At 36.8% G+C, this 27873-nt stretch overlaps 1 pseudogene; it reads right to left on the bottom strand.

The window, feature by feature from the left end:
* LOC149171804 (ABC transporter B family member 4-like) overlaps nt 1-27873 on the bottom strand; it is a 91755-nt pseudogene that overhangs the window by 3042 nt on the left and 60840 nt on the right.

Genomic DNA, 27873 nt, shown 5'->3' with positions numbered 1-27873 from the left:
CAAGACTCAGAAGAAGGCGAGGGGCATATTCATGAGCTAGAGCGATACTTTCTAATTGGGATTTCGTCTGCTTATATTGGACCACCAAATATGCAAATCTGAAGAATTCCTCGTAGAGGCAACGAGTAAGATTTTTTTTTCTTGGAAAATGAAATCTGAAACAAATTGTTTCTTGGCAAATGAAATATAAAACGAATTTTAGTTTGTGAGGTCTTGTATGTCCATGTCTAAGAAGTCACAATCAGTATTTGATGGCTGCTTCAGAGCCTCACCGAAATAGTATTTCACTGAAGTGGGATGCTCAATATCCATATCCAAAGATTGAGTAAGATAGCTTGTCTCTTCCACAAAAGGCTTTTGCACACACATAGTGGCTTCAAACGTTTTGTTCTTTTGTGTTTCCTTCTCCAATCCTACCCAACCTCCAAACGAGCAGCTATTGAATGATCTTGGGGGTTCAAAAAAAATAAAAAATAAAAATCTTTGATTCTATCGAATCAGAGATACAACCATTGGAAACGCTGCAAACAATTATTGCTATACTCATCACTGTTATCAATATTTAAATACAAATTTTGGCTTGTTAACAACTGTGACTAAATAATAAATTAAATGCTGAAAGTTGGGGCTCAGCAACGACAATGACAACATCATTGATCTGAACAACGGAGGGAACTTGAAGCCTCCTTCTGTGCTATCCTCACCGCAAAGGCTGCGCTCAATTCATTGTTTGAAATTGTATGTTGCGTTCAAAAAGTTGGAATGGGTTATTGTTGCTGGAGTCGTTGGTGATGTCCGACTTATGATTGATTGTTGTAAGCATGTGTTCCCATCATTATTGTCTACAACGAAGTTTGAGTAAGAGTCGTATTGGTATAAGTAGCCAAATAGAGAAAACTAAGACTCTTATGATATTCTACAAAGCCTGAATGTGATTCTCTAAGACTGGAAGTATCAATTTTCTTATGAGCCAGTGTCTGGTAAAGTGAACAACATACAAAAAATTGTATGCATTTCCTTGGTCAACTGAGCGTCAATAACTGCTAAAGATTTTAAAAATTAAATGCTTGTCATTTACCTTGGTAATGAATTTTGCTAGTTGGTACGCATTTGGTTGATTCTATAGACTCTACCCTTGAAACCACGATAATATCGTGGAGTGCTCTAGCAGTTCAGTGCAAAAATGTGGAAAAAAAGAGCTGCAAAAATGTTGAGAAAGGAGACTTTCGATAAGCCAATGGAAAAGAGATTTTGTGGAGATATATATTACCAAAAATGCAATAAAGACCATATTTAAATTGGTTGAAAATATTTTGAAATTAATTGATTGACATATGTTTGTGGAAGTTGTGTAAGAGAGGATGGTTCTTGAGATTGATTAATATACGTTTGATATGGATATTTGGAATATGTGGAATATTTGGGATAAGGATATTTGGGTTTGAAATTGAAGTTGTAGAGAAGGTGTTGTGGTTGGTAGAATTTATATAGTTATTTGGTGGATTGAAGGTCATAAGTTCAGATCTTTGACAAGATAATTTTAGAATTTTTTTGTGTTTTATCACAAAATTTGTTAAAGTTCTAAAGTCAAAGTCGAAGAGAGATAATTTTAGAAGATTTTTTGTGTTTTTTACGACAAAATTTGTTAAAGTTGAAAAGTCAAACGTTGAAAAGTCAAATTTTGAATTGAAGATTCAAAGTTAAAGTTATGTTATAGATGGGTGCATGATCGGTTGAACCTGACACCCAATTATCATAAATTTGTTTGTATTAGGTGCATTTTCGGTGGTAGCTGACATCCCTTCTCAAAGTTGATTGCTCAAAAACATGGCGAAACTCGATGATTTACTACAGTTATTAAACAATTTAATGTCAACTTCTATGCATAACAATGTCCAAGTTAGCAAGGATATGCTCTCTGAAATCTAGTCATATTTGCAAAATGGGAAAAGCAAAATTGAATTTTTGGAACTAGAAACCCACTTTTAGCGAGAAGAACTGCGAAAGAAGAATTTTGAGCCCGTTCTTGTTCCGAATAATAGTGTGTTTGAGCCCAATCATCATTCAAAAAATAATCAGAGTAATGTATCTGCAGGACTAGAAATTGCTCTTGAAGAGCCTGTTCTTGAGCTTGTTTTACAACCACTTCAGCAACCTTTGTGAAAATCAACAAAAGGAAATGCAACTGAAAGTTCTTATGAGAAACCTGATATTCCCAAAACTTTCATAAGGCCATGGGAAGAGATTAAACATAATAAACAAAGAATTGGTTTGGGTTACAAAGAGGATATTCTGGTTGTATCTTTTCACATACCAGATTTTGCTAAACTGATACAATTCCTAAGCGTTGGATTTATGGATGATGTCGTTCCAGAACAAGTTGATACAACAGTGTAACAGGGTTGGACATGTGAAAGATCGGTGTTTTGATCTTCACCCATGTGAACATTGCGGAAAGCGAAATCATCATGCAAATAGATGTTCCAGAAAGAAGTCTACTGTAAGAGAGAAGGTAAATTTCAAATGGATTGCTTCTTGGGATTGGACCAAAATAGCCAAGAAGATTTACAAGGCATATCGAAAAATATGTTCTAGAGTGATGAGCAGCCTTGCAGTAATGAAGAGTACTTCTCACCTTGTATTTGGCAAGTGGGGAATGGTTGATGGTCTGCTACAGGTTTGAGTTCGATATGTCAACCGAACCTGAGTAAGATTTGAGTTGATTGAGCACTTCCATGTTTGGAATTGTTCGAGGCACTGCTATGATAGTTCCAGTGTTTGTGGTCACCTTAAAACCACACTTTTTGTTGTTCTGAGAACCGCTATGAAAGTTCCAGAGTTGATGTTGGTTGAGACCTTGAGTTCTCCCATCTTGGTTTGTGGTTATCCTTAAAAACCATTTCTTGAGAAATATTTAGCGCTTGGATGAGATGCATTTCTGCGTTTTGAGCTCTCATTCTTGGACTTTGGTATATCCCTTCAGTTTAAAGGGGGACTATTAGATAACTAATCCATAGGATTAACTTTGGGTCAGTTTAGATAGTTATTGGAGTCCAAAAACTCCCGGGAACTAATTCAACTGTTTCCTATATGTATTTTGTATGTTTATTTGGTTTCTAGTTGCTTGTGTTACAAAATTCTCCTCATCCACATTAAAAAGTATTAAACGATGAATGACAATTGAAATATTTGTTTGATTATACATATTTCTGGTATGATTTGTTAATAATATCCAGCAATATACAGTCCATACACTCTTCACCAAGTCAATGATATTCCTAACCTGTGCATCACCCGAAAATCCCTCCGAAAAGTTCCCTTCAATCCAAACTCGACTACCTAACAGAGGCAGAAGAGCTAATATCAAAGTGACAACCTCCAGTTCGCTGAAAAAGCTATAACAAGACCCGCAACGATTGTTGAAATATTCTGCACAACAAGTGCCAAAGCATCTCCCACGATGCCATCTATGGTTGCAACATCTATTGATAATCTTGCATTCAGAGCACCACTGAAAATAGAATTTTGAAATTAGAACAATCGCCAATATGTATACCGAAGGAAAATACAAAATTGATATTTAATACTCCTATTAGAAGTTTGTCCATCCATCGACCTTGAATTTTCACTATTATCAAACCATCCAATCTCCTGGTAAACAACATTGTTAAAAGTCATTGATTGAATACATTGCACAAGTCTTCCATTAATAACCACGAAATAGTAGCTCTGTGTTGGTTCAATAAGGAGGGATGTAGTAGCCAATGCTAAAAACATAATTAGCGAGAAAGTGGCATATTTTCGAAGCTTATGCGGAGGTTCATAGAAACTGGCAAAACCATTTGAAAGCAAGAGACCAACAAGAGGAAATATAACCTCATTAATAGCTGACACAATGGATCCCAAAATGAACATTGGAGCCTCTGGCTTGTTGAGAGATGCTAGTCGTAGAAGAGGAACCTCTTGTAAAAATTTTGACTGACCATCTCCCCGCCTTTTGGACGAAAACCAATTCATAAAGCTTTTCTTTGGCTCGCTTTCATCTACTTCAACATCATCATCCTGGAGACCAACTACAGCAGGCAAGGAAGCAGAGTTATGAGTACCACCCAAGGAATCATGCAAACTTTGCATTTCCATCTGCTCAGAATCATTTGCATATTGTTCTTCTGATGGTTGTGTTTCCTGCAGACGTATAAGCTAGGAGAATGCCCTACATGGGTTCATGATGAGCTGCGAGTGTGAACCTAAAAATGGTGAATGGACAAGAAATGTTAGATTGTAGATTTGTAGGTTTGTTATAAGCAAGTGGCTATTAGATTGTAGATTTGTTAGAAATGTTTTAGTGGATGTTAATAAAGATTGTAAAAATTGAAGCATTGTAGAAATTTACCCTTTTCAACAATACAACCACGCTGGCCCACAGCGATCATATCAACGTTTCTGAGAGTAGTCAAACGATGTGCAACAATAACTGTTGTTCTATTTATCATAATTCTCTCAAGAGCTTCTTGAACCACTCTTTCAGACTCTGCATCCAAGGCATTGGTAGCTTCATCGAGGAGGAGAATTCAGCGATCTTTTAAAATAGCCCTCGCAAATGCAATCCTTTGCTTTTGGCCTCCAGATAATTGCCACCATGCTGTCCCACCATCATATCAAACCCCTGGAAAGAGAAACCATGACTCTCAGCATACACAAAATGACTGTCATGCAAAAGAAATACATTTCCACAAGGAACACAACCAATTACCAATAAGGAAGATCGATTTCTACAAACCTGTGGCATATTACTAATAAATTTCGCTACATTAGCAAGCTCTGCAGTAGCCTGTATTTCCTTTGTTGTTGCCCCAGCTTTACCATAGGCAATATTCTCCCTAATGGTGGTTGCAAAGAGAGCAGGTTCCTGGCTTACAAGTCCAATTTTTTGCCTTATCCATTTAAGTTGAAATTGTTTGATATTGACACTGTCTATAAGCACTTCACCAGCTTGTGTGTCATAGAATATCTCTATGAGGCTTATAACTGTGGACTTCCCACTTCCACTCTCTCCAACTAAAGTTGTAGTGGTATCTTTGGGTACTTCCAATGAGAATCCAGAAAATATTTGAACATTAGGCCTCGCTGGATAACTGAAGTGTACATATTTAAGCTCAAGATCACCCCGAATATCCTCAATTACCAATACATTTGTATCATATACATCAATCTCTGGATTTCTGCCAATTGTCTCAAACATTTGGTAAGCTGCAGCTTGTCCAACTGCAAAAGAATGTAAACATTCTGGCGTATTCGACAGAGACCTGAATTCCAGCAATATATTTATCATCTCGCTCTCATTAATTAACATTAATTTATGTAGTTTGAATAAGTGAAAAATCATAATGCATTTCACAATGTACATTCAACTTACATGCCTCCAACCAGAAGTGCAATGATGATATTAATCACACTGCCGCCAGAATATCCTTCATTAATAACTAAATAACATCCATACCAAAAAGCCAATGCATAGCCGCAGAACGGAATAAATAGACCAGACCCAATACCAAACCCAGCTGCCAAACCTTGGTGAGCATCAACCTTGTAAGCAATGGTGAGGGACTTTTCATACTCAGTTACAACATTCTTCTCCCCAGTGAAAGACACAACCTAAAAGTAACTGATCCATGTTATTAATCTGAATAGATTATGTACAATACAGCTTGTGCTAATATGAGGACATAGTAACCTCAAAAGTTCAAATATAAAGAAACCTCTCTTTGTGCCATGACAAGACGTGGTTTCCTTTGTAATCACATGCTTACCATTCTAATTTCACCAATTGTCTGCTCCACAACATTTCCAGCATTCGCATATGCTTGCTAACCTTTGGTTGCCATCTTTGATATTATCTTTGCCATAGCACCGCCTGCCAGTACAAGAAGGGGAATCATGCATAGAAATACTTGGGTAAGTTTCCATCCTCTAATGAAGGCGACGACAAAACCTCCAAAGAAGCAGGACAAGATCTGCACAAATTTCCCAACCTCAACAAATGACTGGAACATGGATTAGCTGAGAGTTTGTGAACATTCTTTGGCTAGAACATGGATTGTTATAAATATTTACGCTGTAACGCGTTTCCCTCTGAAATCCATCCCCCTTTTTTCCTACCTGTCATCCTTGGACACCATACGACTAGATGTTAGACGATTACAAACACTTGAACCGTCGATCAACGTTAGATTGGGGGATGCAGAGTCCAGCGCCTTCTGAATCTTGTAATTCCCTATTCAGTTCCCGGACCTGCGCCGTGAATCCACTCTCGAGTGCCACCATGGCATCTCGATCCTCTCGACGACTTGATCCTGGGGAACTTTCTTGGCGGTCTCGGAGCAGGGCCAACAACCAGTCTTTGGCAATGGGGCCTCCCAGGCCGAGCTGAAAGCGGCGCATTCTGTGAAAAAGGGCAGGAACCATGGTGCGAAACACCATTATGATGTTCTCAACCTTGTTCAGCAAGTCCTCCAACGCATAAGCCAGCCCACCCCTATGGTAATAATTCTTCTCCAACGTCGCAGGTTCGAGACTGAGGCATTCCAGGTAATGCGCGACGAGGCTGTGGAAGATACTGATGAAGAGCATGAGGTTCCAATCCCCAATCCAGAGGTAGGGTTTCTCCAGGCGGGCGTCAAGACTTGCAGCACGTCTTGCCTTGCTGCGCGGTCAAGGGCGTCGTAGTGGGATTCGAAATTGAGACGTAGGCATTTGGTATTTTTTTATCTTTTCTTTGTGATTATACATCTATGTTTCCTAGAAACCCTCTGTTTCATTGAAAGAACCTTTGTATGTTTTGTTTTGTTTAGGTAGATCATCATTGACTGGTCTCAGCTTTTTTCATAACCCCTGCCGCATACAACTACTCAGTCATGTAATTTCTTTCCAGGTTCATCTTTCTCGTTTGAACTGCTTGAAGAATTTAATGGGTTTACACAGCATCTGGGTTATCGTTTGCTTTGCTTAATTGTATTCATGGTTGCCTGCAGATCCCCTAGGGTTATAGATTACGACACTGACCAAGGCTTAATTTTAAGCTCTGTACCCAAGTTTTGTTTAATTAATTAAATTACCATTTTTGGATCTCAAACAATTGAAATCTTTCAAATCATTATGAGATGATGTTTTTGTTTAGTTTTATGCTAGATCGTTTTTATACAAGTGAAAAATTTTGATTCATTGTGAGATGATGTTTCTGTTTAGTTTTATGTTAGATAGTTTTTATACGAGTGCAAAATTTAGCTCAATATGGTGCGACTACCCAGCATTTTACATTTTACATTTTAACCCCCAAATAAAAACCAAACCCTACACAAACCCACTTCATGGGTTTGAAAGACTCTTATTAACTCCACTAAATCTATGCATTATTATATCAGACACAAGTAAAAACTCATTAAATAATGAAATGGATTGCAAACTAGTAAACCTCTATCTCCCTATATCCATCCCACACTATATTGAATCTGAATCCCCTATAATGATTGTGCAAAGTGGGAACAACATTCACAGGTTTGTTTGTTGGTGTTCATTATCACATTTCTTTTTGTTTTTCCTTCTTGAATAGCTTTGATATGGAAATGAAGGTTGTGCATACACTGACTGGGAATCTTGATTGGGATATAAGTGCTTTACATTCTCCTCGTCCCCTACGACATGAATCATTCATATCTGAATGCTGAGAACAATCTCGAACCCATGCTGGCAGCATGTTTATTGGTGGCAACATTTTGATGAAGCTGCTTATAGCCCATTCTGTGAATAACCCATTCCAAATCAATAGTTGTCATCACATGAAACAATCTAAAAATGTCTCTATCTTTATGAATAAGAGAAAATGAAATATATTTAAAAACCCAGCAGATCTTTTTTTTAACTAATTAGGGAACTAAAACTAACATAAAATCATCAAGAAATCTAAGTCCATATGATCAAAAGGCATATCCCAAATTAAAGAAAATTTCCCACAGTAAACGGAGGTATAATTCAAAAGGTTTTTTTTTTAACTCTAAAAAAAAATTGCAAACTAGTAAAACCTCTGTCTCCCTCTATCCATTCCCACACTATATTGAATCTGAATCCCCTGTAATGACTGTGCAAAGGTGGAACAACATTCACAGGTTTGTTTGTTGGTGCTCATTGTCACATTTCTTTCTGTTTTTCCTTCTTGAATAGCTTTGATATGGAAATGAAGGTTGTGCATACACTAACTGGGAATCTTGATTGGGATATAAGTGTTTTACATTCTCGTCGTCCCCTACGACATGAATCCTTCATATCCGAACACTGAGAACAATCTTGAACCCATTATGGCAGCATGTTTATTGGTGTTGGCATTTTGATGAAGTTGCTCATAGCCCATTCTGTGAATAACCCATTCCAACTCAATAGTTCTCATCACAGGAAACAATCTAAAAATCTCCCTGTCTTTATGAATAAGAGAAAACGAAATATATTTAAAAACCCAGCCGATTTTTTTTTAACTAATTAGGGAATTGAAACTAACATAAATTTATCATCAAGAAATCTAAGTCCATATGCTCAAAAGGCATATCCCAAATTAAAGAAAAGTTCCCGCGGTAAAAGGAGGTATAATTCAAAAATGGCAGCATGTTTATTGGTTTCAGCATTTTGATGAAGTTGCTCATAGCTCATTCTGTGAATAACCCATTCCAACTCAATAGTTCTCATCACATGAAACAATCTAAAAAGGTCCCTGTCTTTATGAATAAGAGAAAATGAAATATATTTAAAAACCCAGCTGATCTTTTTTTTAACTAATTAGGGAATTGAAACTAACATAAATTTATCATCAAGAAATCTAAGTCCATATGGTCAAAAGGCATATCCCAAATTAAAGAAAAGTTCCCACAGTAAAAGGAGGTATAATTCAAAAAAAAAATTGACTCTAAAAAAATCCTAGGACATAGTTTACCAACTCCCCTTTCAAAGTTCACTATCCTCCATTTCAATAGAGGGAAACTAGAAGCCTCCTCTATTCCAATGTATAGTAAGATAAAAATAAGGTTTCCTTGTATACTTTTTAGTCAAAAGATTGAGGTGATAGATGTCAAATGGTTAAAAGCTTAAGGTGATGGATGTTAAATGGGTGATGCACTTTGTTGTTTATGAACATAGCTGCTGTGGTTCTATTTTTCTGCTTGATGTTGATATTTAGTAGTTCTAATTTTTTACCTCCAATAGAAAACATTTTAGATAATTAGTTGAAATGTTTGGTATTGAAAATTTAAAATTTTACATATGATATATGTTTATAGCCTATTGTTTGTAGGTAACACAAGAGTGGCCAGCTGGTGTGAAATTTGAACCCACTGATGAAGAGCTCGTAAAATATTTATGAGCAGAATTTGGAACTGGAAATACACAGCCTTACCCATTCATTGGTGAATTCATTTTGACATTGGAAGAAGAAATGTGATTTGCTCTACACACCCCAGGAATATACCAGGTTATTATTGGCCACTTCTCAATTAATATTATTTTTCCTTCTATATAGGGAATGTGGATTATAAGCTCTTTTGTAAATTGAGATAGTTATTTGTAATTAGATGGTGCTATCCCATTATATACTACAAATACAAATATTATGTCATGGGAAAAAGGTGGCAGCCATCAACAATAATGGGACTGGTAAAATGAAGATGATGAAAATGCAAGTATTAACTGACAAGGAAGTGAGAACCTCAAACTTTTCAACAAATAGTGGGACTGGTAGAAATGGAAATGATGATGATCCAAGCATCAACCAAAAGACGTGAGAACTTGGACTTTTTCAACATATAAAGATGTCAGGTTTAAGTCTTCAATTTTGGGACATAATCACACTTTACAGACAAATTCCAAGCATGCTTGTTGTGAACTCTGAAAGGATTCAAAACTAATAGCCCTAAGTGATTCAGAGGAAGAAAATGTGGATGATGTAAACATTGGTTAATCTATTGTTTATTTTTTTCAAAGCGTATAATACCGTTGAATTTTCATTCTCATGAAGCTTTCCAGGAAGCATCATAGTTTGATTATAATGGTATCCCCTTCATTCATCCTCATTCTATTGGATTCTTTTATGAAGTGATTTCGCTCATTCATCCTCATTTTAGTGGATTCTTTTATCAACTCTCCAATTGGTTATATTGGTGTTATTAGTGGTGAGTTCAATTTGTCAAATTGGTCACTACCCCCTAAAAATGCACCATTTCATTTCAGGTAGCCCAGAGTGTGCATCTCTAGTACATCAAACACCTGTCATGCTTAGAGTGTGCATCTGTAGGTTTTTGGTTTGCTTCACAGTGGTAGGAGAACACAAGGGCTGGACCAACAAGTGGTGATTTTCAGGTTGTTGAGCTTGTTGGTGATTTGAGTAACTCATTGAGAATATATGTCCTATATAGTTCCTTCTTCCACCCCAGCCTGCACAAGAATCTGTTCAAGCTCATTATGCAACTTGGTTTTAAGGAACCTGTTGGAACTTGTAGGCACAGGGAGTAGACAATATAGTCTACACCTGGGGAGATGGACTTCACTCATTCTATGTATTGGATGGCAGCATTTAGCATCAACTTTGCCTCTAGTCTTGCATGCCCATAAAGAATTACCCAAGTTGTTATTTTATGATTTATTTTAAAATTAATTTCCTTATGGTGTTTGTGGGTAAGAGATAACTGATTTTTAATGACAATCGATGCTGCAATGCAAGTGCTGCAGGGATAACAGTTTTGAATTTTTTCCCTGCTGTAATGCAAGTGCTGCTTAACTTCATAATGGAAGCATGTTTTTATCATGGCAAATAAATTAATGGAAGCATAAATAAAATATTTATAGACTCAAGGGCAACTCTCAACAAACCCAAACCTAAATGTCAATTCTCAACAAACCTAAATGCACAAGCATGAATTGAGACTCGTTACTCATGTAGGGAGCCCTTGCAAGTGAAAAACGACTTTAACAAATTGGAAAAAAATTATTCTGACCTGGTGAAACTTCGGCGTTATATGTAACTCAGAACTCAGGGATACAAGTAATATGGACTTAGAATGTAAAAATGGTGTAGATGTTGAGGTCCGGCCCTCTCAAAGCAACTAGGAGACAAGTTTTGTCCTTTTACTGTTATGTCATTCTACAACTTAAACATAAAATCCAATCAGAAACTGCAGTTCATGTTAACAGAAATGTTTGTCGCTATTATGGTTTTCGTGTTTGTATATGTGTGTCTGTCTAGGTCCTTTTACCAACTATTTCTTCTTTCTAGATACATTTTTGTGGACCAATACTCCCACAGGCTTCTCCCAATCTCTATGTGTACAGTAACTAGTGCTCAAGTGGACCAATACTCCTAATCGAAGCTAGCTCCAGTGGACCAATACATACATGTCAATCTCCAGATTCGAATGGACCAATACATTTATTTCTCCTTTCCAGCCAGCCAACATCCAACTATTTATCCGACAAAATCCAACCATTTTGGTGTTGGTCAACCAGTTATTAATAAATCACCATGCCATTTTTCTATCAACAAAGCAGGTGAGTCCCACCAATCTCTTTCGAAGTAACACTTTTTCATGTTCGAATATCTTGTATTAATGGAATGATACTGCCACACAAAGGTGAAAAAAAGCTTCGAACAATTACTTTGAGACACTTGTTTGGGCCTGTTTCTACACAAACATTTTAAAAGCCTAGAGCAAATCTTCTGCTTCTGCTTCTTCAAATTAAATGGAGCAAAAACAAAATTTAATTTGCATGAACTTTCTTTCCCATCTTCCTAATGGGAAGTGGCTTGTTGCCTAGAATTGAGCATTCTAGGTTTAGTCCCTTTGAAACAATGAATGACTTTTTGCAGATGGGGTTTTTGAGTTCATTTTTGTGATCAAGTTGGAAAATTTATCTTTGCCTAACATCCATTTTAGGGAGTGTAGTGTCAAACGCAAAACAGGGGAGTTTCTGTCTGCCTACCGTTTCCTTGAGGGAGTGTTAGAAGCAAAAATATTTGGACTGTAGAAAAGAAACAAAAAAATCTAAATTCTAGAAACAGTTGTATACAGCTCCAGCGCCAGGGTTCAGAGATTAAAATAAAACTTTTTAACTTCTTGTTGCTTAAAAGCTACGGGGTTCAAATGGATTAGTATTGATTTTGGTGATTTTAATTAAATTAATATTATATGATGTTAATGAGTAAATGGTTATCTTTCTTTTACATTATATTTTAGATCTCAGCTATTTTTTCATAATCCAGCACATTTTTTATTCAGTTCCATTATAAATTTGAGTCCGTAGTAAAATCCATTTCATTTCAGATTGGTTTGGAAATTTAATGCTCTGGTAAATAATTGTTTATTTTACCTTAATCACATTATGGAGGCTCTTTACCATTAAAGAGAATTAGTGCCCTAGTTCATGACTGCACAGGATGAAAGAATCAGAATAACATCTGAAATTCTTAATAGTATGAAAATAATCAAACTACAAGCATGGGAAGAAAAATTTAAGGAGCTAATAGAAAATCTCCGAGCTGTGGAGTTCAAATGGTTGTCTTCAGCACAATTTAATAGAACATATAGTACCATACTCTACTGGATGTCACCCATCATTACTGCATCTATAGTTTTTTCCGGGTGTGCTATCATAGGGGATCCACCGTTAACTACCACAACCATATTTACAGTGCTTGAAACATTCCGTGTGATACAAGATCAAGTGAGAATGCTACTTGAAGTTTTGGCTATATTAATTCAGGTTAAAGTCTCCTTAGATCGTCTAGGAAAGTTCTTACAAGATGATGAGCTAAGACCAGATTCTGTTGTGAGGAAAGCACTTGTTGGATCCCAGTATACCATCAAAACTCATCAAGCCATACTCAACTAGGATCCAGAATCTTCATTGACAAAGCCAACATTGAAGGGAATAAATCTGCACATTAAAACTGGAGAAAAGGTAGCAATTTGTGGCTTAGTGGGATCAGGGAAATCTGCTCTGCTATATACAATTCTTGAAGAAATCCCAAAAATTTTAGGACAGGTAAGTTGAACATTAATTACTCTTCTTGAGCAAAAGTAACCATTTCATAGTTCAACAAGATTGTAGATGCAGCTTTTTCGCTTTCTATATACATAAATTCTTCCATAAACTTTTTGATTGGACTACGTGCAGGTTGAAGTATAGGGCAATGTTGCCTTCGTGGCACAAACAACTTGGATTCAGAGTGGTACTGTCGGAGATAACATACTCTATGGGAAACCAATGGACAAAATTCAATAAAAGAAGGCAATAAAAGCTTGTGAATAAGACAAGGATATAGAGAGTTTTGCTCATGGAGATATGATGGAGATTGGGGAGAGCGGATTGAATATGAGTGGAGGACAAAAACAGAGGATTAAGTTGGCTAGAGCAGTGTATAATGATGCTGAGATTTATCTATTGGATGATCCCTTCAGTGCAGTTGATGCTCATACAGCTTCAACTCTATCAAATAAGGAGGAGACATTACATAAGAGAGACTCAAAGACTGGCTAATATTGCTTTTCATAGCATGAAAAATCTAGTTTACCTTTGTATCAGATCTGTAAAGATCTTAGAATGAGATCCAGACATATTAATGTGAAAATTTCTGTACATATTAGATATAAAAGATTTGATTTCTGGGTTATCAAAGCTATAGACTGAGAACTACATGGATTTCTTGATAGGATGGCTAGTTCGATTTGTATATCAGGATTGCTAGTTTCTTTGTGGTGGTAGTGTGAGATCAATTGGGAATTACTACTCGTTTCATACTTCAAGAGGGAAATGCATTTCCCAATGATGGTGGTGATGAAGGAACCCAGCGAAAGCACAGAGAATAGCATAGTTGATTGAATAAAAAAAATCAATTGTGTAAATACAAATAACACACCCTACAAAGTGATGTCTTTTTGAATATTGATCAATATGAATGACTTTCCTTTCACAGTTCTTGTGTTTTGATTCTTTATGTATAGGAATTGATTCATTGAACTAAAATTGGTATTGTTGATTTTGATGGCACTTCTGTTCTCCAGCTTGATGATTGGGTGTTGTGCCGAATTTACAAGAAATATGGTCATTCTCAGAGAGTACAAGGGGTAGAACGAGATGAATCACCAAGTGTAGATGAAGTGATGGCTTCTTTCCTTGATATTGATCAACAAAACAAACTGCAACTGCCCAAAATTGCCTCTTTCAGTGGGTTGTTGGAAAGTGACGATCCTTTCATAGATGGCTTTTTAAATGATGAAGCCATGGATGGCAATGGAAACAGCAGCAGACTACCTCAAGTCCAGTCCTCCAACCTCTTTCACAACAATTTCAGCAATAACAATGACAACAATAGCGATTGTTGATATGAAGTACCAAAACAAAAAGAATTAGCAGTGGAGAATGACAACAAATTAAATTCTCTCAAGAGGACCCTCTCCTTAGCATACGGAGACGATGAAACCAACCCTGCAAAGAGATTCAACAACATGTAGAACAACTACAGCTACAACGTCAACAATAATGTTTCAGCCTTGCTTAATTCAATGCAACCCAATCAAACTTTCCAACAACAGAACTTCCTAAGCACATTGAATGACAGTCAACAGAATTTTAGACTTCCCTACATTCAGAACATGCATTGGACCACCTAAGCAAATAGAAAAAGAATACTTCAATTCCAGACGCACAGGTATGCGAATGTGTTCAACCTTGATGGCAATTGTATATCAAAAGCAACTTCGGCTGTCCAATCTAAGAAGACGAAGACATGCCACTGGTGAGACTGTAAACTACATAGCTGTAGATGCATATCGTTTTGGAGAGTTTCCGTGGTGGCTGCATTGGGGTTGGACCGTCCCTTTGCAAATATGTGTAGCAATTGGCATCCTTTTTGCCACAGTTAGATGGGCAGCTATTCTAGGTTTGCTCATCATCATTCTTACTCTCATTCTAAACAAACCTCTGGCCAAAACCCTCCAGAAGTGCCAAGCTGAGTTCATGACTGCACAAGATGAGAGACTCAGAATAACATCTGAAATTCTTAATAGTATGAAAATAATCAAACTACAAGCATGGGAAGAAAACTTTAAAGAGCTGATAGAAAATCTCTGAGATGTGGAGTTCAAATGGTTGCCTTCAGCATAGTTTAATAGAACATATGGTACCATACTCTACTAGATGTCACCCATCATTACTGCATCTATAGTTTTTTCCAGGTGTGTTATCATAGGGGATCTAACTGCCACAACCATATTTACAGTGCTTGCAACATTCTGTGTGATACAAGATCTAGTGAGAATGCTACCTGAAGTTTTGGCTATATTAATTCAGGTTAAAGTCTCCTTAGATCGTCTGGACAAGGTCTTATAAGATGATGAGCTAAGACTAGATTCTGTTGTGAGGAAAGCACTTGTCGGGTCCCAGTATACCATCAAAATTCATCAAGCCATACTCAGCTGGGATCCAAAATCTTCATTAACAAAGCCAACTTTGAAGGGAATAAATTTTCACATTAAAACTGGAGAAAAGGCAGCAATTTGTGGCTCAGTGGGATCAGCGAAATCTACTCTACTATATACAATTCTTGGAGAAATCCCAAAAATTTCAAGAGATGTAAGTTGAACATTAACTACTCTTCTTGAGCAAAAGTAACCATTTCATAGTTCAACAAGATTGTAGATGCAACCTTTTTGCTTTCTATATACATAAATTCTTCCATAAACTTTTTGATTTGGACTACGTGCAGGTTGAAGTATATGGCAATGTTGCCTACGTGGCACAAACAGATTGGATTCAGAGTGGTATTGTCAGAGATAACATACTCCATGGGAAACCAATGGACAAAATTCAATACAAGAAGGCAATAAAAGATTGTGCATTAGACAAGGATATAAAGAGTTTTTCTAATGGAGATATGACAGAGATTGGGGAGAGAGGATTGAATATGAATGGAGGACAAAAACAGAGGATTCAGTTAGCTAGAGCAATATATAACGATGCTGACATTTATCTATTGGATGATCCCTACAGTGCAGTCGATGCTCATATAGCTTCAACTCTATCAAATAAGGAGGAGACATTACATAAGAGAGACTCCAAGACTTGCTAATATTGCTTGTCATAGTATGAAAAATCTATTTTATCTCTACATCAGATTTGCAAAGATCTTAGAATGAGCTCCAGATGTATTAATGTGAAAATTTCTATGCATATTAGATATAAAAGATTTGGGTTTTGGGTTACCAAAGCTATAGATTGAGAACTACATCGATTGCTTGATAGGATGGCTGGTTCGATTTGTATATCAGGATTGCTAGTTTCTTTGTGGTGGTAGTGTGAGATCAATTGGGAATTGCTACTCGTTTCATACTTCAAGAGGGAAATGAATTTCCCAATGATGGTGGTGATGAAAGAACCCAGCAAAAGCACAGAGAATAGCATAGTTGACTGAATAAAAAAATCAATTGTGTAAATACAAATAACACACCCTACAAAGTGATGTCTTCTTGAATATTAATCAATATGAATGATTTTCCTTTCACAGTTCTTGTGTTTTGATTCTTTATGAATAGGAATTGATTCATTCAAATAAAATTGGTATTATTTATTTTGATGGCACTTCTGTTCTCCGGCTTGATGATTGGGTGCTGTGTCGAATTTACAAGAAAAATGGTCATTCTCAAAGAGTACAAGGGGTAGGACGAGATGAATCACCAAGAGAAGATGAAGTGATGGCTTCTTTGCCTGATATTGATTAGCAAAACAAACTGCAACTGCCCAAAATTGCCTCTTTCAGTGGGTTGTTGGAGAGTGACGATCCTTTCATAGATGGTTTTTAAAACGATGAAGCCATGGATGGCAATGGAAACAACAGCAGACTACCTCAAATCCAGTCCTCCAACCTCTCTCACAACAATTTCACCAATAACAATGACAACAATAGCGATTGCCGATATGAAGTTGTCCCAAAACAAGAAGAATTAGCAGTGGAGAATGACAACAAATTCAATTCTCTCAAGAGGACCCTCTCCTTAACATATGGGGACGATGAAACCAACCCTGCAAAGAGATTCAACAACATGCAGAACAACTACAGGTACAACGTCAACAATAATGTTTCAGCCTTGCTTAATTCAATGCAGCCCAATCAAACTTTCCAACAGCATAACTTCCTAAGCGCATTGAATGACAGTCAACAGAATTTCAGAGTTCCCTACATTCAAAACATGCATTGGACCACCTAAGAAAACAGAAAAATAAATTCGACAGCTGCAAAGCCACTGACGTTTGACACACAGACAATATATCTATGACAGTGATTTGATCTTTATCGAGTTTAAATGTCATAAAAATAATGTATGAAACAACTAAATTCCCCCATTTCACAATTAGTATAACAACACATGCATGAACACCATAACATTAGAAAAACTAGCACGCCATGAATTGGGCAATGGAATAAAAACATACAGGACAGTCTTCATCCCTCCTGATCAGATTGACATGTACTAGAAACCTCCTTTCTGCTGGCTCCAATTCTTTAGGGCATTTAGACTTCTGGATACTCTACAGAAAAACAATTCAATGCCTATAAAAAAAATTGTAGTGTAGCATGAAAATCAGATTATGCTTGTTTAAACTGACATAATATGCAGCTTTCATCATAAAAATAAAAATGCTAGCACATACTACTTGACACAGCATTACCATTTAGAATAACCATAATTGTCCAAAAGACATAACTGGCACAAATGCTGCTTGAATGAAAATAACTCTGAAGCACAATTCCCATTCTAAAATCTAATTTCTGCATCCCTGTAATAAAAGTGGCATCATAAAGAATGCGTGAAGATAGGTCTGCAAGTAGCTAAGTAATTGGACCGTTAAGAGGCAATGATAGATGAAAGTTGTATATATTATTATTCTCCAAGGACCACGGAGCTAACTGAAATCCATTTTTATATGATTTGTGACACAGGCAGAGTTAGTCAATATTACCATACTAGCTGACAATAGAGTTTCAGATAACAATGTCATATGGTTTAAGGTCTTCATATCACACCAGAGTTTGAATTGAACATTGAGGCTTATGATAAATACAACAATCTGTATCTTCGCACATTGTTTGATTTCTCCACTGGATTTGGTTTTGCAAGGATCATAAAAACAATGTATGAAACAACTAAATTCCCCCATTTCACAATTAGTATAACAGCACATGCATGAACACCATAACCTTAGAAAAATTAGCACACCATGAATTGGACAATGGAATGAAAACATACAGGACAGTCTTCATCCCTCCTGATCAAATTGACATGTACTGGAACCCTCTTGTTTGCTGGCTCTAATTCTTTAGGGCATTCAGACTTCTGGATACTCTGCAGAAAAACAAATCAATACCTATGAAAAAAATTGCAGTGTAGCATGGAAATCATATTATGCTTGTTTAAACTGACATAATATACAGCTTTCATCATAAAAATAAAAATGCTAGCACATACTACTTGACACAACATTACCATTTAGAATAACCATAATTGTCCAAAAGACATAACTGGCACAAATGCCGCTTGAACGAAAATAACGTTGAAGCACAATTCCCATTCTAAAATCTAATTTCTGCATCCCTGTAATAAAAGTGGCATCATATAGAATGTTTCAAGATAGGTCTGCAATTAGCTAAGTAATTGGACCGTTGAGAGGCCATGATGGATGAAAGTTGTATATATTATTATTCTCCAAGGACCACGGAGCTAACTGAAATCCATTTTTATATGATTTGTGACACAAGCAGAGTTAGTCAATATTACCATACTAGGAGTAATGAGCAAGAGATGTCTCTGTGTGCGATGTTGCCATGGAATATAATAGGCATAGGAACAGTTACCATACTAGGAGTAATGAGCAAGAGATGTCTCTGTGTGCAATGTTGCCATGGAATATAATAGGCATAGGAACAGTGTGGGCTGGAGGACAATACAGAGCTCCTTCATGAGCCCAAGCATTTGTTTTCACCTCCTTATCAATCACCTATGGCTTCTCTGCGTCATAAGGAATATATCCTCGCAGGGATTCATTTCATCACTATGTGATATGGTTTAAGGTCTTCATATTTCTAGGCAAATACATTAGAATGTTGTTTGAAAAGATTAACATACCCTTCCTTGAAATTTTGTATATTGACATGGATACCCAGTTGTTGTTCGCGTGAATTCATTTGTTTAACTTCACCTTCAACTAGGAAATCTTTAAGGTACCTAAACAAGTTCAATGGATATTTATGACTTCTTTTATTCCATTTCATAGCCACTTTAACCCCTGAATAGGGTTTTCGGCATGGCTTCCTCAATTCAAACTCATTATCATCGACCCTTGCTTTCAAAAAAGCCCATTCACATTTCAATATTCTTCCACACACTATGCCTTACGGCGTTTCCTTTGCAACATTAGGTGCAAATGCTAGTCTAGATATTTTTGGAGTGTTGTGGTCATTGTTGTCATGACTTCAAAGACCATTGGGATTGTTAACAAAGGTGATTTTTTTTTAGTTATTTAACAGTGATTTTTTTGTCAATTGTTTTTGTTTTTAATTTAAAGGTGGTCTCTATAATTTGAAAGTGCATACAGAAATCGTTTCAAGCAATCAAAGCTTTTCTCATATTCTAACCTTTGCCTGTAAGAGATATGAAATATGATTGATAAAAATGATGATCCCATTTATGAATTAAGATGTTTGGGGTTGTGTATTTCATGGAGGTACAGAACTAGCAAATGAAACAACCAAATAAGTCATGATAAATGATCAAAGAAATCAATTGAAAAAACTATATTGCTTCTCATCTAAAATGTATTGGATGAAACTATCTTCCCCAAGATTTCTCTTCTGAAGTTCTCTAAAACTACCTAGGATATCTTGGAAAGGATCTAATAAGGTATCCCCAAGGTGAAGACTTTGAAACTGCAAACTTCGATGGGAGACTTTGGAAGTTTAATAAGGAAGGAGCAAGAGGGGATAGATTGGTAAATGATTTGAGTAATGAACATTATAAATCAGTTCAAGATATAATGTGAAGATGTATCAAATTAAGAAGTCATTGAAAACATTCTAAGAAGACTTTCCAAAAATATTGGTTTAATAGTTGCAGAAATTAAAGAACCAAAAGATCTAAGTAAACTTTTTGGTGTGTCTTTTTTGTAACAACCCTTGGTTAAAAGTTCATGTAATAAAGGATAATAAAGGCAAAAAGAATAAAACCAAGGTTATGAGACATGTATTCCAAGTTGAATGTTGGACAAAGAACTATAGTGGACATCACTTTTGGTCTATTTATGGCTAAGGAAATTAGCAAAGGAATTTGCCAAGGCAAATAGGTATTAATTGATATTTATTTGTGAAAATAAAGGAAAATAAAAGAAGAGGAATGTGAAGAGACATTGACTTGCATGAGAGGGAAATTAGAGGAAAAATGAAGGAAAATTAAGAAAATAGAGGCCTCAATGATAAAAACACTTTTGAACGTTAGTTCATAACGTTTATTCAGTTTGGCTTTGGAATTGGTTTCAAAGAGAGAGAGAAGAGCACCAAGAGGACAAAGCAAGGAAAGTAAAGGAAGGAAGAAGACAAACAAGGAAAAGTAAGGGAAGCAAGGAGAAGGTTGGATTAGTAGCTTAAATAGGAGGATTTTGCAAGCAATAGTTTGCATGTGTGATTTCCTAGCTGAGGTGCGAATGCATGGTACATGAATTTGTTTATTTGGTTCATTTGTTGTCATTGGCATAGATTTTGTTGGGTTTGACAGTGGTTTTAACCTTGCCTTGCCATTTCCTGGATAGCCATGGTGTGATGGAATTCATTTCTTGGTTGAGCTTTGGATTGCTAAAAGATTTTGGAGCCGAGTGAGGTGGTCTCAGAAAAATTCCCAAGGGTTGGGGATGGAGATGGTTTTCTCTAGGAAGCCCTTCGTAGCTAAGTGGAGACGAAAAAATTCCTTAAGGTTTGGTGAAAGAATTCTCAAGCATCCAAGCTTGTTTTGCTTTTGTGATCTCTTGACCGTTTTTGGCGAGATCACAGTAGTTTGAGGGTGGAGGTGGTTTAACCTCTTGATTCTCTTGGTTTTTTTTATCTTTGTTTATCACATGAGATCTCACATTCATGCTTGGAATATGACATGGGGGTGATTGGCTTAAAGAAATATTTGATTCAACTCAATCTACGGTCGGATGGTACGCGGTGTTATCATTCAGAAGTCTTCCCTAGAAGTTATAAAAGAAGGAATAATCCGAGGTAACCACAAACCTAATCTTTTAGACTCAGATTCTACCCAACCTAAGTCCAGAGAGGGCTCTCTCTTTATAATTTAACTTTGTTTTGGGTAGGATTTCAGGCTAGTTATTAATGCTCATGGTGTTTTGGTTTTGATTGCGTGATGGACTTAAGAAAATAGATGGGCAGAACAAGTATTCAGACCATTGGGCTATGGAGTCAATCAAAGAGTGGCTTAACTAGATCAGATCAATTACTAAAGGAAGAGTTCATAGGGCAGGCTAGCATAGCAAAAAGCAAATCTGCAGGTTCAAATGGATGAGGTAGTCCTAACCAGGGTAAAAGGGCAATGAAGAATCCTTAAACCAGGATCAAGATGAAGAACAAAATGAGATCAGTAGCAAAGGGAAACTAAGAATCCTTTACTATGGACCTAAGGGGGGAAACTATGGAAGTAAGGGAGCAATTAAGAATTCCCAGACCAAGATAGTTTAGCAGAAAACAATGAGAAAGTAAACAGTCAATACAGAGAGCATTTAAGCTAATTCTGAGATATCATTCCTTGTTTACTATTCAGATTTGATAGAGAAAACATGTGAATATTTATAACATGACAAGAAAACAATAATTAAACATGAAGAGATGATACTTATTTGGTTCTAACTGTGCACAAGAATCCAGTGAAATGTCTTTAGCTTTATTTCATGATCCAACAAAACCAGTCCAGTTTTGAATACAATAGCTCCTTAGCTCAATATAAAATGTCTACAGAAACGTTTTTTAATCCACCCTAATTACTTCAATTTGTGAAGTGTTTATACAAAAATTGTTACAAAATATCTCATAACAATATGAGAATTATTCTAGGAAACCGAAAATATCTTCAAGCATGAAGATAGAGACAGAAAAATAATTGTCTTCTTGCTATCCCTTTTATTGTGACTGTGCTAGCTGTTGTAATTCTGATTTGGCTCTTTCAGTTGCTTGATACCAATGTGCTGGAATCACTTTATGTCTTCAATCTACTGATACTCTTTACCTGCTACACTTTCACCCTGTTTTACCTTTTTTACCGGCTGCCATTTAGATTTACTACAGTAACTTTATAGTAAATCTGCCAATTTCATCCACCATTCACCTTCAGGTAATTTCATCTTTAGCATCTTTCTATATATCTCATCATCTTCAGTATACTTGGAAAAATTTTGCCTGTTGACAAACAAGTGCTTTACCTCGTGCTCTAGGAAAAACAGATTTTCCAGATTATCATATAATACCTTTCCAGTGGGCAGAGCTTTTACCCCTGAAGTACTAGCTTGGTTGCTGGCCACCTTGTTTAGTCTTTCAACGTAATCATCTTGGGTCATAATCTTTTCATGGATTACCGTAGGACTGGGGAGTCCTTTTTCCCTTAAAATGCCAAACTTTGTCATAAATCTATCAATATCAGCCTGAATGCTTTGGCCTTTTTTCTCAAGATTGAGCATAAGGTTCCTTTTGGTAATAATCTTTCTGACTTCTATGATGGTCCCTGTCCTATCTTCTATGCCCAGTTCATCCATCTAATACCATAGGACTCGGGAGTCCTTTTTCCCTTAAAATACCAAACTTTGCCATAAATCTATCAATATCAGCTTGGATGCTTTGGCATTTTATCTCAAGATTGAGCATAAGGTTCCTCTTGGTAAGAATCTTCTTGATTTCTATGATGGTCCCTGTTCTATCTTCTATGCCCAGTTCATCCAGTTAATACCTGCTCTTGCTATTCAAGAATGCTATCAATTAGTTGGCCTCTTCATGCTTGTCTCCCAACTCTTACATTGTCTTGTGAATTGCTTCTGTGGCCACTTTTACCAGTTCATTTTGCTCAAAAATTACTTGAATAGATGTCCAAACATCATTGATAGAGTCAATGATGTTGGCCCAAAGCATTTCCTTTATATCTCCTAGTGGTTGTTGCAATGTCAAGTCCTTTTCAAGGACTTTTATCCTTTCTCCCATTCTTTGATTCTTCTGAGCTTCTTCCTTCTATTGTATTTGTGCAAGTTTGCAATCAGTTTCCAAACTTGACACTTTTTCTCTAAGCTTTTTGAGCTCAGTAGCTTGGATGGTCATTTCCTCCATGGCTTTTACTAATTTAGCTATCTTTTCTATGGATGTACCTATGCTTGTAGATGTACCTGTGACTGGCAGAGCTGTAGCTGGTGGAACTGTTGGTGCTAAGGAAGCAGCCAATGTGGAAGGCACTACTATAGAGAATGTAGTAACTACAGTTTGTGAAGTGGTGGCCAACTCACCCTGTTTAGACTATATCAAGTTATCCAACTCTTTCTCTATTTCTTTTATTCAGTCATTCAGCTTAAGGACTAAGTCCATAAGCTCTTCCTCCTTCCATTTTTCCAATACTTCAGCGATTTGTGGATGATGCAGAGGAGGAATTTTGAGTTTCTTTTTCAATGCAGCTATGTCATCGTTTTTCTTTTTTATTAGCTTTTCTGCAGTCTTTACATCCTTGGGATCATGCTCTAGCTCTATGCTTAAGTCCTCAAAGGACTTTATCCTGGTATCCTTGGCCTGTGAAGAGGCCTTCTCTAACTGGAATTGCACTGATATATTATTTAGCGAATTTTGGAGTTGATGTGCTACAATGGCCTTGCTGCTCAAGGTGGAATAGACCATTTCCCTGGTCAGTTTGTGTAATTCTATTTGGTTGATAGGATGTATATCCTTCACCAACACTTCAAGTTCTATTTTCAAGTAATTTTCTATAGACCTGGGCTACTGTGTGGTAGGCTTCATTAAAGTCATCTGCATCTTACCTTCTTTTACATCAAAGGCTGGCATTAGCCTTGTTTCATTAGTAGGAGCCATTTTAAGGTATTGTGCATAGCTTTGGGCCTTCAATCTTTCATTTATGGCCTTTATTTCTTTGTATTTCTCTCTAATGTCTTGGTTCTGGCCAGTTGGAGCCCTTAATGAGGATACTTCCACACTCTGTTGTCTCTCCAGCATTCGAGCCTATGAAATGGAAGGTTCTTGTGTACCTCCTGAGGGAGTGGTCTGCCTACTTTATTCTCTTTTTGTACCTGTAGTTCCAATTGTTTCCTCTGTGAACTCTTGTTCTAAAAAAGGATTTAACCTTTGCCTTGTTGACATAAGTCTGTGCAACAAGTCTGCTAGAAGGAGTGACCTCCTCTCTATCTCTTTTGGGATTCTTCTCCTCATTTAGAGGAGTTTGTATAATAGGACGATCGATGATGTATTCTGGCTGAGCCAGCTCTTCTGATATGTCTGGTTGCTTTGATTCTTCTTGCTCTTGAGGTCCTTCTTCTGTTGTTTGCTCATTGTGTTCCTATGTTTCCCTTTGAGATTAGGATTCTCCTGGCACATGTACAAATGAATCTTCATCAAGTCTTCTTTCTAGATCAATCAACACATTATTGATAGCAACTGCTGTGCTATCTCAATCTATAAAGTGTTCTCCACCCATTCTAGTTGATTTGCATACTATTCTATTTTAGGAATTCTGTGGTGGACATAAGGAGATAATTTGTTCTTTTGTCTTCTATTGCAGATGAAATCTAAAGGGTCATATCTCCATATAAAAATTTGTTTCAGTTTCAGCCTTTGAAGGATTTCTTCTACTTCCTTTCCTGCTTCCCTACTGTTGCATATAAAGGGGCCAAGCTAGTCTTTTATTATGAGTTGAGCTTTCTTCTTGGCCTTCACAAAATGTACCTCATCTGAATTAATCATTTTCCTGTAGTACTCCAGAGCAAACAATCTCATGGGGAGGTATCTTAGCAGTTTGTAGGGTTCTAACTCACAACCATATATTTTGATTTTAGTGTGATTTTGGTACAAGTACCAATCTCCCACTCTATATTGTTTGGACAACTATAGGACCCTCTTGATATCTGCACTGATTCTGGGGGGAGGACTTCCTAACAACATAGTTTCCATTGGGTGCACAAAGATATATATGAAATCAATATAAGTATATGGAGAGTCATATTGGTGGATTAATGAAGTCCAAAAGACTACTGATCTAGGGTTGCCTCTGGTATCAAACTTTTGGAGTGTGAATGGGAATTTATTAGCTTGATAGTACAGGAAAAGATGATATAAAACTGATGAATATTTGAATACTCTTTCATTGTCCATCCTCATGAATTGATCATGCATCTTATCTACAATGAACGTAGCATAGTCAAACATGATGGCGGGGAGCTGTCTAGGAGTGTAAATGGACATGAAGGCTACAATAATCTTATCAACAAATTCACTTGTAGTCTGGCCTAACATAGTGGATATCATTTCTATGATGTCTTGGCCAAGATCAGAGAATATGGTCCATATGTATGGGGGAGGGTCCTTTGGAATGTATTTCTCTTCCCTAATGAAGGCCTGGAATAACTGAGCAAGTTTGATGGACGTGAGTATAGAAAATTTGTTAAGCAGGTCTCCAACAGAAAGGGGGATCAGGTTTTGGCCTGGTTGTAACTGCAACATTTCATTTATGGATTCAGCAGTGATGGTTAATAATACAATATGGTCAGGAGTCATCACTGCTCTTTGGTTGTGACTATAGTTCACATGGAAATAGTGGACAATCTCAGGGAAGATATGAACTCTAGGGAATTGGTACTTGGGTAAACCTGATTCCCAAAGACCTATTTTGTCTTCTTGGTTCAAGTACTGGTCTCTGTACCTGCAATATAGCTTCAGTGGGGATTCTTGGATAGAGGTATCCTTAATTTGAAAGTATTTATCTGCCAAAGGGAGATGGTCTAAGTCCCTGTGGGAAGTAGAAATTGGTAAGACATTTAATGCAACTAGAGCAGCCATCCTTGGTTTTTGTGGTTTCAAGGACAGGGGCGAAAGGTTTTTAGTAAAATTGGGGGCAAATTGGTTAAATTTAGAGTATTTTGGAGTTGCTGGGCAATTGTTTTACTAAATTACTTAGTAACTTAAAACAATTGAGTAAAGGTTTGGGAATCAAAACAGGGTTTCTCAGTGATTTTGTGTAAATACCTGGTTTTGGCTCTGAACGGATTGATGGGTGACTGTGCACGATTTGCAGGAAGCGTACGTGACTAAAGGGTGGTCTGGAGTTTCAGTAGCTTCAGCATGTTGGCAATTGTACATGGGTTGATGGTTGCACGTACTCTGGTGCTTGCATGGAGGTCTGAGCGGTCTTCTTCATGATAAACTAAAAACAATGAGTTTTTTAGTTTTATTTGCAAAGTCAACTATTTTGGCAGGTACACGAAAAAAGGCACAATTGGCGTTAAGCGGCAGATGAGACGTTTTGTTGTCTAGCGAGAGGTGGTAAGCAGGTTTATTTCGCACAGCTTTTGGGCTGGAGTGGTTTCAGGGGAGGCTGCCCGATGCCACTCATCGGGCGCCATGTAGCAGCGGGGAAAATAGTGAAACCACCCATATCAGGCGGGTAAAGGTCGGCCTTCGGAGGCCGCCCGATATGATCGTCAACCGTCAGATCAAATGGGACCTGATTGTACGGTGATCACGGCAGGGATTTGACATGAAGTTTAATGGAGGGGCCCGACAGAGGTTTAAGCATGGTGGGAATAATTAATCATGGATTATGGCAGATTAAGGGCGGTGGAGATAGATTATGAATTAACCATAGATTGATTAATTAATCTCTTTTATTAGACGGAGGGTTTTGGTTATTAATTAGCTGCTGATCGACTAATTAACCCTTTTAATCATTCATGATACTAATAAAGTTTATGTTTCAAACTTCGGGGTGGGATATTAATATAGGGGTTTTATTTATAATTATATACAGGAAGGGTTATATTTCTTTTTCGGGATTTTAATATATAAAGTTAAAATTAATATGAATTGAAAGTGGAAAATAACTTAGCACCAAGTCAAATGTGTATTTATAATTTATTTTCTTTTACACACACATTATAACCTAGGCTTAGTGTTATTTTTGTGGGTTTTCTTGGAAAAGGGGTTTGCTTGGGGGGTGATCACTTTTCTAAGGTTTTATCCTTAGGGAAAAAGGGGTTTATTAGGGAAAATTTGTGAATTATGGAGAGAGTGAATGCTTATGAGGGGACTTTTAGTACTTAGGACCTATTAGTTATTGGGTCGAGGGTCTAGTCCCTCCAGAAGTCAGAGAAATTCTTTGAGCCCCTTTAACTTAAGATTTTAGGTACTTTAAGACTTTCCTTGGAAATTAGTTAAGTGAAAAATGTAATGAATGAGGGAGGTTAATCAATTGACTTTGTGTACTTTGGTAAATGCTCAATTTTCATCCATACTTTAGAAATTTGATGATGAAGGTAAATAATATGATCTTATCTAATCAATTATCACAATTCTGCAACCATTCAACTACTTACCCATCTACTCATCCTACCATTTTTTCTTCTCTTTATTAGGGTGCACTTAAGCTAGCAAACCCTTTATCAAAACTTTTTCTTTTATTTTACAAAAGTAATCTATCTAAGTCTAACCTTATTACATCCAAGGGCTCAGATTAAACAGTTGAGCTCCTTTTATTTACTCTACCTATCTAC

This window comes from Pinus tabuliformis, chromosome 4_2, assembly GCF_031772625.1.
Source record: "Pinus tabuliformis cultivar Carrire ecotype Pingquan chromosome 4_2, CPIR1, whole genome shotgun sequence".
In the NCBI taxonomy this organism is placed as follows: Eukaryota; Viridiplantae; Streptophyta; class Pinopsida; order Pinales; family Pinaceae; genus Pinus; species Pinus tabuliformis.
Note: the sequence above shows the minus strand (reverse complement) of the source record. Positions and strands in the feature narration are given on the sequence as shown.